Consider the following 16244-nt stretch of genomic DNA (forward strand, 5'->3'; position numbering starts at 1 on the left):
ATGTTTATGTAAACTCGGATACTATTAACTGATGACTTAAAGTAAGTAAAAAAAATTCATACAAATAATTTACTAGTAAAAGTTTCATCCATGAGTTATAAAAAACATACTTTCAATAATTTTGGATATGCTTATACACATCAATTTATACTCGTATAGTCTTTTTCACGGTCTCCAATTTCTTGTTGCCATTCTTTTCTGTACTCATCGCCTTCTTTATATTTGTCATCCAACTTACGACGATCTTTCTCTCTTACTTTCTACTTATTCTACTTAAGATTCTTTTAACATAAATAAAAGACCCTTATTTTAATTTATTGTTTACCATAATAATTTTTAATTATTATGTTTATATGGATTGAAGCCACAATCGGTTGTACTGAAAATTAAATTTTATATTAGTTTTTGACCTTTCGATTTCCACTTAGGAAATCGTTTTTAAAAAAGTTTATATTGAAAAATATAAAAAAATACTTAAAAAGACACTCTGCCGAAACAGCTGTAGTCACATAGTTTAACAATAAATTTTGTGAAAGTAACGAAAACAAAAGTGTTTTATTGTTAGATAAAAAAATTATTAAGCGGGTTATGTTTTTCAAAACTGTAGACTTACTGTCTTACATTCTTTTAGTTTAAAAAATCTGCAACCTTCGGATGATCAAGCGGGGGAAATTGTGACCCCAGCGTATGTTTTTCTTTAATAAATTCAAAAGTATTTTCAATTTTTAACTCATTATTTTTTTATTTGATTTTAATATCATTTTAGATATCCTCATATTTTGAAATAAAAAAAAATTCCTATATTTTACAAATAAAAAATATATTCTGAAGTTTATGTTTAGTAAAATACCGTCTATTATGTGTAATTCCAAGTAGTTTTACGCTAATCACGTCGACTTTGCAAAGTAACAAGACACTTACTCAACATACACACTACACATGACACTAATACTCATGTTGTGACTGGCTGAATGACAAAAAGTCCATGCCGTAAAAAAAATTAAAAAAAAAACTTCATTTTTTTGTTAATTGTCATTTTTGGCATTTTTGACCTGGGGTCATTTTCCCCCCCTTGGTCATCCGTGTAACAAAAAAAGGTTGGTCATCGGAAGATTAAAAGAGAAAAATAAAAATGTGTCTCAGACTTTCTATTAATCTGCTAATGTTAGTACATATTATTATATTCTTTTTCTTGACTTCTTCTTTTCGTATTTTTAACCCGAGCCTGCTACATTCTGCTGATGTATATGTTACCGGCCAAACCCGATTTCAGGACAAACTAGTTTGGCCTAGGCCAAACTAGTTTGTCCTACGCGCGTTAGGATAAACTAGTATGGCCTAGGCCAAACTAGTTTATCCTGATATAAATACACACACTTCGGGACAAACTAGTTTGGCCTAGGACAAACTAGTTTATCCTGATATAATAAAGAGTCACACTTCAGGGTAAACTAGTACGTCCTAGTCTAAACCAATTTAGCCGAGTCGAAAATAATTTAGCGAACATGTAACGACTTTTACATGCAGGGAATTCCCAAATCACGTCCCAACAGCGATGGCAAAAAAAATTATACAATGATATATTATTGTATCATATTATGATACATCGAATGAATATATTGATACATGCTATAAATCAATATATTCTTGTATAATAAAATAGTATAAAAAATAATAAAAGGATTGAGGTTTTCTCCAAAATTTAAAAGAAAAGATACACTTACGAATAAAATCGAGTACCAAGTAATATTGTTTTTCTACGAGCGTGCAAAAATGTCTACTTTCGCGCACGCATTTTAGTTTAGAAAGTTTCACTTTTCCGCACGCGTGTTACTTTTCCGCACGCGTGTTACTTTTCCGCACGCGGTTTTTACTTTTCCGCACGCGTGTTAATTTAGATATGTTAATATGGCCTTAAAGTAATTATAATACATGCAATAAACTAATATTTAGATATTATTTACTAATTTATTTCAAATATATCTTATTGTGTTCCTGTTTTAATGAAATTAACGCGACAATTCGATGAAATAAAATTATTTTGACATAATATTCGAAAGTCAAGTCGGTAGACAATAACAGTCGTTTTGCTAACTAATTATATTGAAAGTTTGGTTTTGACAACCTTGTCAAAGAATTAATTTGTGTATGTATTTTCATATTAATTAAATTAATTGATTAAGATTTGGTAATTTTTTAAAGACTCTTAGAAAAAATATTGTTCTTAACTCTTGCAGAAAGTCTCTTTTCCGCACTCGACTGCTTGCCGAAGTCCCGCTTCGCGTAGTTCGGCAAACTGCAGTCGCGTGCGGAAAAGAATGACTTTCTGCACTTGTTAGGAAAATAACTATTTCACCAATTTTGAAAAAATGTGAAAACGTTGAAATGTCCACGTCCGTCTGTCGGTCCGTCTGTCCGTGAACTCAACTCCTCCGTCATTATACCAGGTAGAATGACAAATGAGGTGTCAAATGAAAGATTATAATCCAAGGATGGTACAAAGTTGAGAAATTTGACCTATACTGTCTGTCCATCCGACCGCCATTATAACTCAATATTAATGTTTGTTTGTTACAAATAATTATAATTTTAATAAAAATGATTATTTTTTCAAGAACAAAGTATTTTATTCAATTTATTATTTATATTAAACCGTACTAGTTCGCTGAATCACTTTCCTCTTCTTGACTTTTTCCCATTATGAGTTTGCCGTTTTCGTCTTCCATAGCACTCTATGACTCTCCCAGTCGCCATCTCTGAGGTCTCTATCTATCATAGTGAGTTTTCCATGTCACAGCAGGTTTTCCTCTCCGTCTTCCTCCCCGCGGGTCCCATTCCAGTAATCTTTTCGGCCACCTGTGCTCCGACATTCTTTGTACATGCCCGTACCATTTCAGGGCTCTACTTTTACTACCACAACTTTTTTGTAATTGAGCATTCTACTTCTATTCTGTTTCATATTTCCTCTGTTCTTATTCTATCCTACCTGGTGATTTTTAGACACCTTCTCATAAACTCCAATTCAACTGTTCGTATTTTATTTCGTATTATTGCTGTCACTGGCCATTCTTCCGCTCTTTTAGGGTAATATTCAGCACTATGCCCTGAAACATCCTTTTTTACTTTATCGTACTACATACGAAGTATGAGTATAATAGATAAAGTTATAGGATCGTGCAAAAAAATTTTTTTTCATATTTCACTTTTTTTCGACGTTTTGAGTCCCCCTGAGTCTAAAAAGCAAATAAAAAAAAACATGTCGGAAGTATGTACGTACGTACGTACGTATGTCGCCACCGCCCAGCAAAAACTACTGGACCGATTTCTATGAAATTCGGTATGAGTAAGTTTAAGAGAATTTTGTCGAGAAACTAAGCTTTTGAAAAAAATCTCTCAAAGGGGGGCCGAAATAGGGGGGTTATTTGGGGCCCATTTTTGCAAATTTTGACCGAAACGAATGAAATTTAACGTAAAGTTAGCTCATCGATAGATAAATAGAAATACGGAATTTGACATTTCCAAATCCAAAATGGCGGCCAGCATGGCTGACCGCCCACCCGACACATTTCCCTACCAATCTAAAAATTTGTTTAAGATAAATTTAATTTGAAAAAATATTTATATAGCCTAAAGATGGGGATACAACAAGAATATTATCGTTTCTCAGAAAAAGTTATGAGTTGCATATATTTAAGGAGTCAAAATTTGACATTACTTTGAACTAGATTTTCTCAAAAATGGCTCCAAGGAATTTGTTTATTTTTGATATCCTATCGATAAATTGAATAACATTAGTCAGATTTCTTAACTCCTCATAGGAGGGGAGTTATGAATTTTTTATAAAAAAATATTCGAGTGCCCGTAACTTCCTCTGTAATAGAAACTAAAATTTGAAATTTGGCAGACGTATATAGAACTTTATTATCTATTATAACAATAAATTTTACCTACAATATGGCTTCCGGTTGAATCGGAAATGAAAACAAATCTTAATATTTTAGATACGCCCTGTATATTTTTACACATTTTGAAAGAATGCAAAATTACCTTTCCAATGACATAAAACTCGTTGCTGTAACTCAAAAACTCGAAAAGTTACAGAAAATAGAAATTTTGCTAGAATCTTATGTGTGTCCTCTCTCACACGATCTCTCAATCACAGATATTATAGGGCAGTCAATGAGGGTATTTGGCTCCGAATTCCATCCTACTACATCGATGTACTTGATATTTTCACAGTAAGTAGGGAATAGCTCAAGAAACAAAATCTACCCTATATACTATGGAGCTTTTATCTTGGGGCAATTCCCACCCCTTCAAGGGGGTAGAAAATTTGTTGGTCAAAATAAGCATGGAAGTGGCTAGAGAACCTATTTTTAAGTAAAAATTGATCTATACTTTTTTTGAGAACTCAATACTTTTTGAGTTATGCGTAGTTGAAAATTGGCCATTTTCATTTAAAAATGACACGTTTTCGGACGGTTTTTTGTGAATACCTTAAAAACTATGCATCAAACTAAAAACACTATATAATTTTCTTTTTAGATTATAAATAACAAAGAGATTCGTTCCTTCGTAAATTTTCTATTTACTTATAATACAAAAAGAGATATGGTAGGTAAAAAGAGTTTGTTTTTTGGTGCATGCTCAAAGTGCTCATGCTTTTGTAGTGTTTGAAAAGGCCTTTAAAACAAGCACCGTTAAATGTCGGTTACATTCAAACTAAGCGAGATATGGTGCAAAAAATTATATGACTAATGTACTTTAAGGAAAAATGAGAAGTACATACATTTAACCCCTCATCAACCAGAATTTAAATGCATTGTTTTTCTTTTGCAATACCTCTTAATATAGTGTTATTTGTACTTTCAAAAATTTGGACGGGTTTAAAATGAAAGGTTTTTGAAAAAAATAACAAATTATAGAGCGCGTTTTTAAATTTTCTTAAAATTCTTCCTTTTGCTCCATGCAATTCGAAAATAAAATATCCACGAGAAGTGGTGGGAACCGCCCCCATGATAAAAGCGCCATAGTATATAGTATAGACTTTGAATTAGGAGATTGGGCTACTCCCAAAATTTCATTAAAATCCATGCAGTAAAATGCAAATATTGTAAACTATTAATTTCTCAGAAAAATGAACTAATTTGAAATGCAAATATGACTAATATTCTATTGATTTATGCAATAATCTATACATCTATAGTGTATCCCCGAAATATGGCATCGAACATTTTCTCAAATGCAGGAATTAATGATGCGTAGAACCATAAAATATTTTCAGGTATACAAGGTGTCTCTAAAATATCAAAATAACGAGTAACTTTGTTATTTTTATAGAATGCCAGTATCTAGCACGATAACGATAATAGATCGGTACGATAAAGTTCTCGGGCGGCCCTTCCGTCCAGCGTTATGTTTTCTTTAGTTAGAGTGTTCTTCCATATCATTCCATGGAGTGCTTTCGTGCCTTGTTTTCCCCGTACTATTTTCATTTCTATATCTTTCATACAAGTGCCATCTCGATTTATCATTTACCTTAAATAGTTAAAAGTCTTAGGTACAACTCTTAATAGTGTCTTCTAAACTTACGTTTACATCAGCAACTAATCTGTAATCAATTACTTTCGACTAGATAAAATTGGTTTAGACTAGGCTAAACTAGTTTATCCTGATATAAAAACATACACTTCAGGATAAACTAGTTTGGCCTGAAGTGTATGTATTTATATCGGGATAAACTAATTTGGCCTAGGACAAACTAGTTTGGCCTACGCGCGATAGTACAAACTAGTTTGGTCTAGGCCATACTAGTTTATCCTAACGCGCTTTGGCCTAGGCCAAACTAGTTTGTCCTGAAATCGGGTTTGGCCGGTAACATTATACAGTGATGAGCCCGCTAATAACCGGCAAAATAACGCAAAAGATGGAAAACATATTAAGTTGTGAGATAACAAGAATGTGTGTGTACTTTGTACGCACGTAAGAAGTTATACTTCTACTACATATTATGTGATTTTTAAGACTATACCAAAAATTTAAAAAAATAAAAGAATAAAACGCACACAAACACATTGAAAAATGCCACAAAGAAAAAATGATTTCTGGACGATAATAATTGTTGGCAAAAATTTTAAATACGCATTTGCTGAAAAAAAAAATTATATAACAAATATACTTACAATCATAATATGCATAAAAAAATAAAAAAATAAAACTTGCATCGGGAATTGAACCCTTGAATTTCGTGCCGCTTTGACTCGTAATCGAAGCGTAGACTCACTCGTCCAATTGCACATTATTTATCATGTGGAAAAATACGGTAACTGAACGTTTTACTGTTTGACAATTGTTTTGAAAATTATGTAGTTTAAATTTTGTGGAAGAAAATATAAAAATATAACAAAACAGTAAGAAAACAATATATTAGATGAAGATTGGTAGAACTTTTGTTGGTAATCAAATTAAGTATGTAAATCAAAGCATTACATACCTACTAGATAAATAAATCTACGCCAAAAAATCATAATTTAAAAATAAAAATCGAACCTAATTTGGGATTTCTCTCTAAAATCCGCATTCTTGAGAAAATAAATGTATGTATTTCAACCTAATCCAAATGTATAATTACAATATGATTATAATAAAAACTAGGTACTTACCAAATTAGAATGAGTTTTCCTTGTCCAAAATAGTCCAAAAATCCAAAAATATAGGTATATGAAAACTATTTAAAAAGGCAGTATAACTATTAACTAACTTTTGTTTGTTGTTTCTTTTCACACAAATTTTAAAACGCAACAACCATAAATAATCTAACTACAGCTGTGCCACAGCCACCATATTGAATAATTTTTGACATGTCATTTGAACATCCAATCAGAACAAAGTTATAATGCGCATGCGCCCGGTCGCTAGGTTTTCCCATATAAAAATTTACCCTCTATCGCCGGTAAAGAAGTATAACTTTAAAAAGGAATGAAACTTGTGGAGTTGGAAAATTTAGGGATAAAAACGTATAAATTTACAGAGGAGTATGTCAACTAAAACTGTCACTGTCACAGTAGCAGTTGCCAAACTCGTCCTATACGTCTAAAGGTGGGAAGCAATAAATATAATGTAAATTTATAGGTTTTTATCGCACCTCTACTAGTTTCATTCCTTTTTATCTCCCAGCTTAATATTTTTTCCTTTACATCACTGTACATTTCTATTATATAATTTAGATCAGCGCTTCTCAATCTTTTTGAGTCAGGTACCACCAAATACTTTTTATTATTTTTGGTACCACCTAACTAAAATACCTATCTAGCTAGGTGATCTAATTAACTATAATTGTGCCAATAGTTGTGCTGATTTTGGCTTTTTTGAGTTTTGTGTACCACCTCAAATAATGAAATGTACCACCAGTGGTACATGTACCACAGATTGAGAACCGCTGATTTAGATGAAACATTCAAAATAAACTTATCTTAAGTTGCAATGTCTAATTAAAAATATCACGTCCCTTTAAGCATTTAATGCAACACATAAAAATGACTTCTATACATCAAAAACACATGACCGTTGTTTATATCTAAAGTACATAATATATTAATTAATACTTGAAAAAATTTTAATCTTGCTTCAATCTATTAAATTAAAATTATAAGGTATGAGTTTATTAAAACTGATTTTTTAAACGTTAGTCCAGGAACCGAAGCTTTTCACCTCGCAATTTTTACAGGATAATCCAAGGATCTAAATCTATAAAAATTGGTATAAATCTTTTGTAAAAGGTATAAAATTTATTAAAATCCCTAAAGGGCTACATCAGAACAAAACGTTTTCGATTTTATTACAAAATCATCATCAGTGTAAGACCTAAAAGTAAGTATAACCTATTTTATTAATGTAAAATTGATATTTATATTCTGACTAAGGTTTAAAACAAGTGGTTATACTCACAGTCTGGATGCTAGCTGAGCCACCAAAGAAATATAGGGGTCATAACCCTTCAAATATAAAATGTATGCTTTACAGATGCATATTTACTTAAAATGCCTTGTGATGGGCAAAAGGCAACAGGAATAATGCCCTAAGGTAAGGTATTTAAATCCCCAACATGTGGGATGCAAAAAATTGAGTTTACATTTCGATGACTTTATGGAAACTGAATGAAAGTTGAGTGATGTTTCTGAAAGGTGTCAAAGATCAAACCGAACAATGTGACAATGTGACATAATAGTTACCATGTGTTACCTCAGCCAACTGATTGTGATATGATATTTTTTTAAAAAATTTTCCAACAGTAATAACTAACGTCAACAAAGATGTGGCTATAATAAAGTTTACCCCAATTTTGTAGGTTGTATTAAATGATTTTTATAATGTGGATGGAGCAGTAGCCAGATTGTATGCAACCAACTATACATAATAATAATGAAAATAAATTAATTAGCGGAAATGTATCCATTTATGTATAGGAACATCTGGGACCCAGTAATTAAGTGGGAAAATTTTTTTGCTAGGATGTTTTATTGATGTGTAAAGGTTGATGATTGTGGTTCGAATTTAAAATGGAAGCGAGTCCAACTGTGTTGATGAAAGTTGAGTTTACTATGAATGAAAAATGGTTTAAATGTACTAATTGTAAGAGTAAATTAGATAGTCTATTGTGTGTGGAGGTCTGATATCAAAGTAGTGTTGAAATTATGATAAGTAGTATAATTTACAGGAGGAGGCTGATATGATATAAAGATATGTAGGTTGGTTGGCTAAAGATAGGTGTGTGTATTAAATTGAAGTGAAAACAAGGTATCAATTGAACTCGTAACTTGGGTAGAAATGAGAGGTCCTTTTATGTAACATAAACATCTAGGACTAAAAATGTTCCAAGAATTAGGGTATATTTTTTAACAAGTTACTGAGTTAAATTGAAAAGGTTTAAAATTGGATGGATGTATGAGGGTGTTTTGGAATAAAGCTGGCATTGTTGGTAAATATCAGTTAATAACTAATGAAAAATATATGGTTTGATATCAAAATCTATATGATGCCGAAAGGCGCTTTTACCATGGGGGTGGTTGCCACCCCATCTCGGGGGTGGAAATATTTTATTATATTTTGACTGCAAAAGTTGATAAAAACAATAATTCTAAGCAAAAAATGTTCTATAAATTTTTTTGAAACAATTAATAATTTTCGATTTATTCGCTATCGAAAGTGTTAGTTTTATATCGAAAAAATCAATGTTTTTCGATATACTCATTTAAGATTCACTCAATTTTTGACGTAGAAAAAATTTTTCAAACCCAGTTCTTGGGAATTAAATATACTACAATTTCATATTTTAACCTTTTTTCATATCTCTGATGCTAATCTTTCTATTCTGAAGAAAATTTTTACCAAACGACAAAAATTCGTTATTCGCTTTTAACTCCTGTTTTTTAAAAACTAATCATTCTAAGCCGGTAAAACTTCTAGAACCTATTAATAATACATAAATAAAGAAGAATAAATAAGACCAATGACTAAAAAACACCGATAACTTACATTATTATGCTTCCAATTGGATTTTTCCTTTTTTTTTTCAAAAAATATATTGATTTTTTAACCGTAACTTTTTTATTTTTTATCTCAGAAAGTTTGGTAAAAAATAATTTTGTAGGTTTTTACGAGATCTATAAGCCTATTAATATTAAATCTTTTTAAAATCCTCAATCGCAAAAAGAGGTGACTTTGAAAGGGTTGGTAAAGGTGGTTTTTGCATGTTATTACAAGTTTTAATTGTCAATAACTCACTCAATTTTTGACGTAGAAAAAATGTTTGCAAACCAGTTCTTGGGAATTAAATGAGCTACAATTTCATATTGTAACATTTTTTCATATCTCTGATGCTAATCTCTCTATTCTGAAAAGGTCATTTTTTCGAAACTACAAAAATTCGTTATTCGCTTTTAACTCCAGTTTTTTAAAAACTAATCATTCTAAGCCGGTAAAACTTCTAGAACCTATTAATATTACATAATTAAAGAAGACCAAATAAGGTTAATGACTAATTTTAATTAGGGTGGTTATTAGGGGGTTGATCCCGATCACTTTTTCGCTGAAAAAAAAAATAGGAACTGACATTCTTTTCATTATAAGTCACTTAATTTTTGAGCTAGAGACTTTTTTTTATTTCTGGAGATAGATATTTTTAAATACTTTAAATTAATTTCAACAAGTTATCCTCGAAGAATGCATAGTTTTCTTGTTTTTTGACTTTGAAATTACAATATTTAGCATTTGACGAAGAAGAGCTAACATATAATAAAGTATAGCTCGATTACTATTGGTCTTAAAGAAAACCAAAGAGAACGGTTTTGTTTAATTTTTAAAAGGTAAATTTTTGTTAAGAAACGTTGTTTTGATAAAACAGAAGTTATTAGCAGGAAACTTATTAAAAACATTGATTTTCAACGAAAACTTTTCGTTTATAAATTCGCAAAAGTGTATGTGTTATTGCGTTGCCGCTCCTGAAATATCTAGAGGCCACCTAGTGATGGATTCCTATGTAGTTTTGTCTTCTGAATCCAAATCTGAAAACGGCATTTCGCTATCTCTAACCATCTTCGAGATATCCGACCTCAAAGTCGTCATTGTGACGTCACAAGCCTGCTTTAAATTGTCATTTTCTTCCGACATAGAAACGTCAACTCTACTTTGTTTTCGTTTGACGCAACTAAACGTCAACATAAAATTGAAATGTCAGATAAACAAATTTTATTTATTTATGTTAATGTAATGTTAAATTACAGTTCACTATTTTCAAGGAAAACTGTTTATTTTGTATTTATTTACTTTTATTAGATATCACATCTATATTATACGAGGTATGTCAAAAAATATGAAGTTCGATCAAGATTAAAGTATCTTTATTTTTCACAATATTGAAAAGTGTTATTATAAAAAGTTGTTTGGAGTTAAAAACTATGTTCTAATATGCAGTAAATTACTTGTACATCCTTCTAAAGATAAAAAAAATATTTGAAAATTTTTCTCAAATTACCGATACCAATATCATTTTCATTCATAACTCTTTTATTATTAATTTTACGAAGAAAAGTTATTCTTCATAAAAAGATCTGCATGGTCTAAAATCCAAGATGCAATCATCATATATCAAATTTTATCAATTTTATTCGAGGTATGTCAAAAAATATGAATTTCGTTCGAGAGTAGAGTACCTTTATAGTTCACAATATTTAAATTGGGATATAATTGCATATTAAAACATAGCATTTAATACTAAACAACTTTTCATAATAGAAATTTTCCATATTCTGAATTTAAATACGTAAATAAACAAAGTTTTCGTTATGATAATTCTCGCATTTTCAGCTTGTTTCGATATAAAACTAACACTTTCGATAGCGAATAAGTCGAATACTATTAATTTTATCAAAAAATTAATAGAACGTTTTTTGCTTAGAATGGACGTTTTTACAAAATTTTGTGGTCAAAATATAATAAAAAATTTCCACCCTCGAGATGGGGTGGCAACCACCCCCATGGTAAAAGCGCTTTTCGGCATCATATAGATTTTGATACTTGGACTAATCACTACTTATTCTCAAATTTTCAAGCAAATCGATCCATTCTGTAAAAATTGCGAGGTTTTGTCCCATTTTAAGCTTCATTACTTGAACTACGTGTATTAGTATAGTATAGGTAGTTGATCCAAAAGATGGCATAACCCAGACATCCAAAGTGAAAGTTATCCTTCAACACCAAATTGTTCTATATGGTCCACACAATGTCCATAAAAAAGTCACACCATTTTGAGCGAGGGGTTTGGGGGGGGAGAGGGAGGAGAAATCGGTAAATTCGTAGTTTTTTAAGTTTTTCGCCAATATTTCTAAAACTATGCGGTTTAGCATGAACAACCCTCTATACAAAATTGTTCTACATTAAATTTGAAATAAAAAAGGCCTTATGCATAATCTCTCTAAAATGCACGTTTCCAAAGTTACGGAGGTAGTATAGTATAAACTGGTCACAAAAAAGGCCTAACCCAAACATCCAATGTAAAAGTTTTCCTTCAACACCAAACTGTTCTGTATGGTCCACATATTGTTCAGTAAAAAGTTACATCATTTTGACCGTCCGGTTTGGGAGGCAGATGGGGGAGAAGTCGGTAAATTAGTAGTTTTTTTAGGTTTTTCGTCAATATTTCTAAAACTATGCTTTAGCGTAAACAATTTTATATACAAAAATGTTCTACATGAAATTTAAAACAAAAAATCTTGTATACATAATTGTTATAACATCCACGGTTCCAGAGTTACAGAGGGTGAAAAGTCGAGGTTTTCGATACTTTTTATATTTTTTGGGCAATGTATGGTATAGCTATACCAAAAACCCAGGCATCCAAAGTGAAAGTTATCCTCCAACACCAAATTGTTCTATACGGTCCACATAATGTTCAAAAAAAGTCACACCATTTTGAGCGTCGGGTTTGGGGAGAAGAGGGGGGAGAAATCGGTAAATATAAAAAGTATCGAAAACCTTAACTTTTCACCCTCCGTAACTCTGGAACCGTTGATTTTATAACAATTATGTATAGAACCTTTTTTGTTTTAAATTTTATGTAGAACATCTTTCTATAGAACATTTTTTATGCTAAAGCATATTTTCAGAAATATTGACGAAAAACGTAAAAAAACTACTAATTTACCGACTTCTCCCCCATCTCCCCCCCAAACCGGATGCTCAAAATGGTGTAACTTTTTACTAAACAATATGTGGACCATATAGAACAATTTGGTGTTGAAGGAAAACTTTTACTTTGGATGTCTGGGTTAGGCCTTTTTTGGACCAATTATACTACCTCCGTAACTTTGGAACCGTTCATTTTAGAAGGGTTATGCATAGGGCTTATTTTATTTCAAATTTAATGTAGAACAATTTTGTATAGAAGGTTGTTCATGCTAAACCGCATAGTTTTAGAAATATTGACGAAAAACGTAAAAAACTACGAATTTACAGATTTCTCCCACCTCTCCCCCCAAACCCGACGCTCAAAAGGTGTGACTTTTTTCTGAACATTATATGGACCATATAGAACAATTTGGTGTTGAAGGATAACTTTCACTTTGGATGTCTGGGTTTGGGTCTAACTATACCACACTATATTTAAGTAGTTTTTTCCTGTTAGTATTAATAATTAATAATGCAATGATTACTTCCAACTTCTAATGAACTTCCAACGTTTCTAATAATTATGTCCATTCTCAATTTTAGCTTTTACCAATTTACTCATCCATCTCAGTATTCTCATTTACTCCACCTTCAACTGGATGGGGGACTTCTCCAAGGCCCACTCTCTCTTGGTATAAAAGTAAGAATGCTGAGATTCTACTCTTCTCCATCCTTTTTCATGATGTCGAATCGTGGACCTTGAATCAAGATATGTGCAAAAAATTGGAAGCCTTTGAGATATGTTTATATTGGGAAATACTTAAAATCACGTGGACTGACCAAGTCACAAATGAGGAAGTCCTCAGAAAAATAAAGAAGAACTGAGAGGTACTAACCACCATCAAATATTGAAAGCTACAATACTTCGGACATATTATGCGAAATTACTCTAGATATGCCCTCCTACACGTCATCCTGCAAGGAAAAATATTTGGAAAGCAAGGCCCATAAAGAAAAAGAACATCCTGAACCTCAGAACCTGCTTCAACAAAGCATTTGTGTAACTTGTCCGATTTGCTACAGACAAGAGACAGATTGCCACGATGATCGCCAACATTCGTCACGGATAGTCATCAATAAGATAGTTTTCCATTTGTTTTCATTCATATCCATTATTAATGTATACAGGTTATTATTTAACGTATTTTCTATCTCTTTGTGTATTTCACCATTTTTAAGTAATAAGCTTTATTTGTTACTTAGTTTGCATTTTCTATTCTTCTTCTGCTTCTTTTTGTGTAGATGTTGTAGTCAAAGTCCGAATTTCAGGCACTCCTAGGTTTGACTAGGCAATCCTCAGGTCTGACTGACGGTCTTAGTCAAAACCCGAAATAAATTCCATTTTCGGCCTTTGACTAGTATAGTCAAACCTAGGAGAGACTAAGTTCAGGTCAGGCAAAGGTCGAAATTTAATTTTATTAAATTGGGGTTTGACTAGTCAAACCCCGATCAGCTATTAAAATGTCGTAATTTGTTAGATTAGATTTAAATATAACGTCATTTTTAAATGGTAATGTTTATTATTTTTATATTGTCGTAATTGAAATACCTGTAAAAAATTAGTGTTTATTCTCGCATGTTGAGGCATTATTGCATTTAGAGTTGCACAATACGTTAGACCTTTTACACTTACATGGTTTTGAAGAGCACTTCTTATTGAAGTGGTATTTTATAAATCGTTGTCCTCCACATTTAGAATCTTTTGTACTAATTTCTCTTAGAGACAGCTTAACGTCTGGAACATCTTCGAAATTAGGAACATTCTCTTTGCATTCTCTTATTTCATTTCTTGAAAAAAGTGTGTTTATTGTTCCGTATTTCGTACCAACTCTATATTATAAACCGTAAATTATTGTTTTATCTTGTATGATACCCAAAATATTTCGAGCATCGCCTTGGCACGCGTTCGAGCATGCGTTGTGCACAGACAGAAAAGATTAAAATAAATAAAGGAAATGCGATTGAAGGTCTTCATGCCCAGCCCAGGCTAATCCTATGAAACAATTAAGTAAAAAAAATTCCTCCAATTTCGATCGGAAAAACTGTAACAATACCTATCCCCAGCTTTGATAGAGCCAAATAGGATGCTCAAAATAATTTAAGTAGCAATTGACGGTTTATATAGAGTTGGTACGAAATACGGAACAATAAACACACTTTTTTCAAGAAATGAAATAAGAGAATGCAAAGAGAAATTTCCTAATTTCTAAGATGTTCCAGACGTTAAGCTGTCTCTGTCTCTAAGAGAAATTAGTACAAAAGATTCTAAATTTGGAGGACAAGGATTTATAAAATGCTACTGCAATAAGAAATGCTCTTTCAAATTACGTAAGTGTAAAAGGTCTAACGTATTGTGCAACTCTAAATGCCATAATGCCTCAACATGTGAGAATAAACACTAATTTTTTTATTTTAATTACGACAATATAAAAATAATAAACAATAAAATTAAAAACTGGTGTTTTGTTAAACCTAATCTAACAAATAACGACATTTTAATACCTGATCGGGGTTTGACTAGTCAAACTTAAAGACTTAAATTATAATGGAAAAAAGTATGAAAAAAAGTTCTGAAACACTCAATTAATATTAGTACTAATTAAGTTAATTATGAACAATTATGAAGTTACTTATGAAACAGTTATTTATTAACTATTTATGTTTTAATTATTATGATCTTTGTTGCAATTTTATTTTTTAAACTCCGACGTAATTTATCTGAAGTACTAGCTGACCCGACACATTTCGTACTGCCTCAATAGATAAAAACAAACTTTTGTATACAATAAACTTGAAATAAAGAAAAGGAATTCGTAATTAATAAACAATAAATGCTCGATGTGAATGAGGTTTTATTATTATTTTTAATTAATTACACATAATATGATGTTTGAAGTAATAAAGTTTAGTTAGAAGTAACAAAATAAAGTTTCTAGTGCAACAGTTACAATCTTAAATTTGTTTATCTTATAATGAATATAACATCTTTATTTTATCTACATTCAAAACAACCCTGTATTTATGATTGGGTTAAGGGTAGTTCCAACCGTATAGTGTTGATTAAATAAAATGAAATAAAATTAAAATTAAATAACATTAAATAAAATGAAATAAAGTTAAATTAATTAAATAAAATTTCATAAAATAAAATAAAACTAAACAAACTTAAATAAAAAACTAAATGAAGTAAGTTACAATTAAATGAAATTGAATAAAAGTAAATAAAAATAAATAAAACTGAATAAAATTAAATAAAATTAATGAAATTAGATAAAAATAAATAAAATTAAATACAAATAAATAAAATCATATTAATTTAAATACAATTAAATTAAGCTAAAAAAAATTAAATAAAAATATGTAATTAAATTAAAAAAATAATAATAAAATTAACTGAAAGTAAATAGAATCTAATAAAAATAAACAAAATTTAATAAAATGAAATAATTAATAAAATTAAATAATAAAATAAATTTTTTTTCATATAATAAAATATAATTTAATAAAATAAATAAAATAAA

General features: G+C 30.6%; 1 protein-coding gene and 1 long non-coding RNA gene across 2 annotated transcripts in view; one reads left to right on the forward strand and one right to left on the reverse strand.

Annotated features, from left to right (window-relative positions):
• LOC126882397 (juvenile hormone esterase-like) overlaps window positions 1–16244 on the forward strand; it is an 86752-nt gene that overhangs the window by 414 nt on the left and 70094 nt on the right. The gene's annotated exons all lie outside the window — the stretch shown is intronic.
• Window positions 56–8163, reverse strand: LOC126882398 (uncharacterized). The gene is made up of 2 exons (XR_007697321.1): window positions 7948–8163; window positions 56–379 (listed from the first exon to the last, which is right to left on the reverse strand). It is a non-coding gene; the product is annotated as an uncharacterized LOC126882398 (long non-coding RNA).

This window comes from Diabrotica virgifera, chromosome 3 (genome assembly GCF_917563875.1).
Source record: "Diabrotica virgifera virgifera chromosome 3, PGI_DIABVI_V3a".
NCBI classification, from domain to species: Eukaryota; Metazoa; Arthropoda; class Insecta; order Coleoptera; family Chrysomelidae; genus Diabrotica; species Diabrotica virgifera.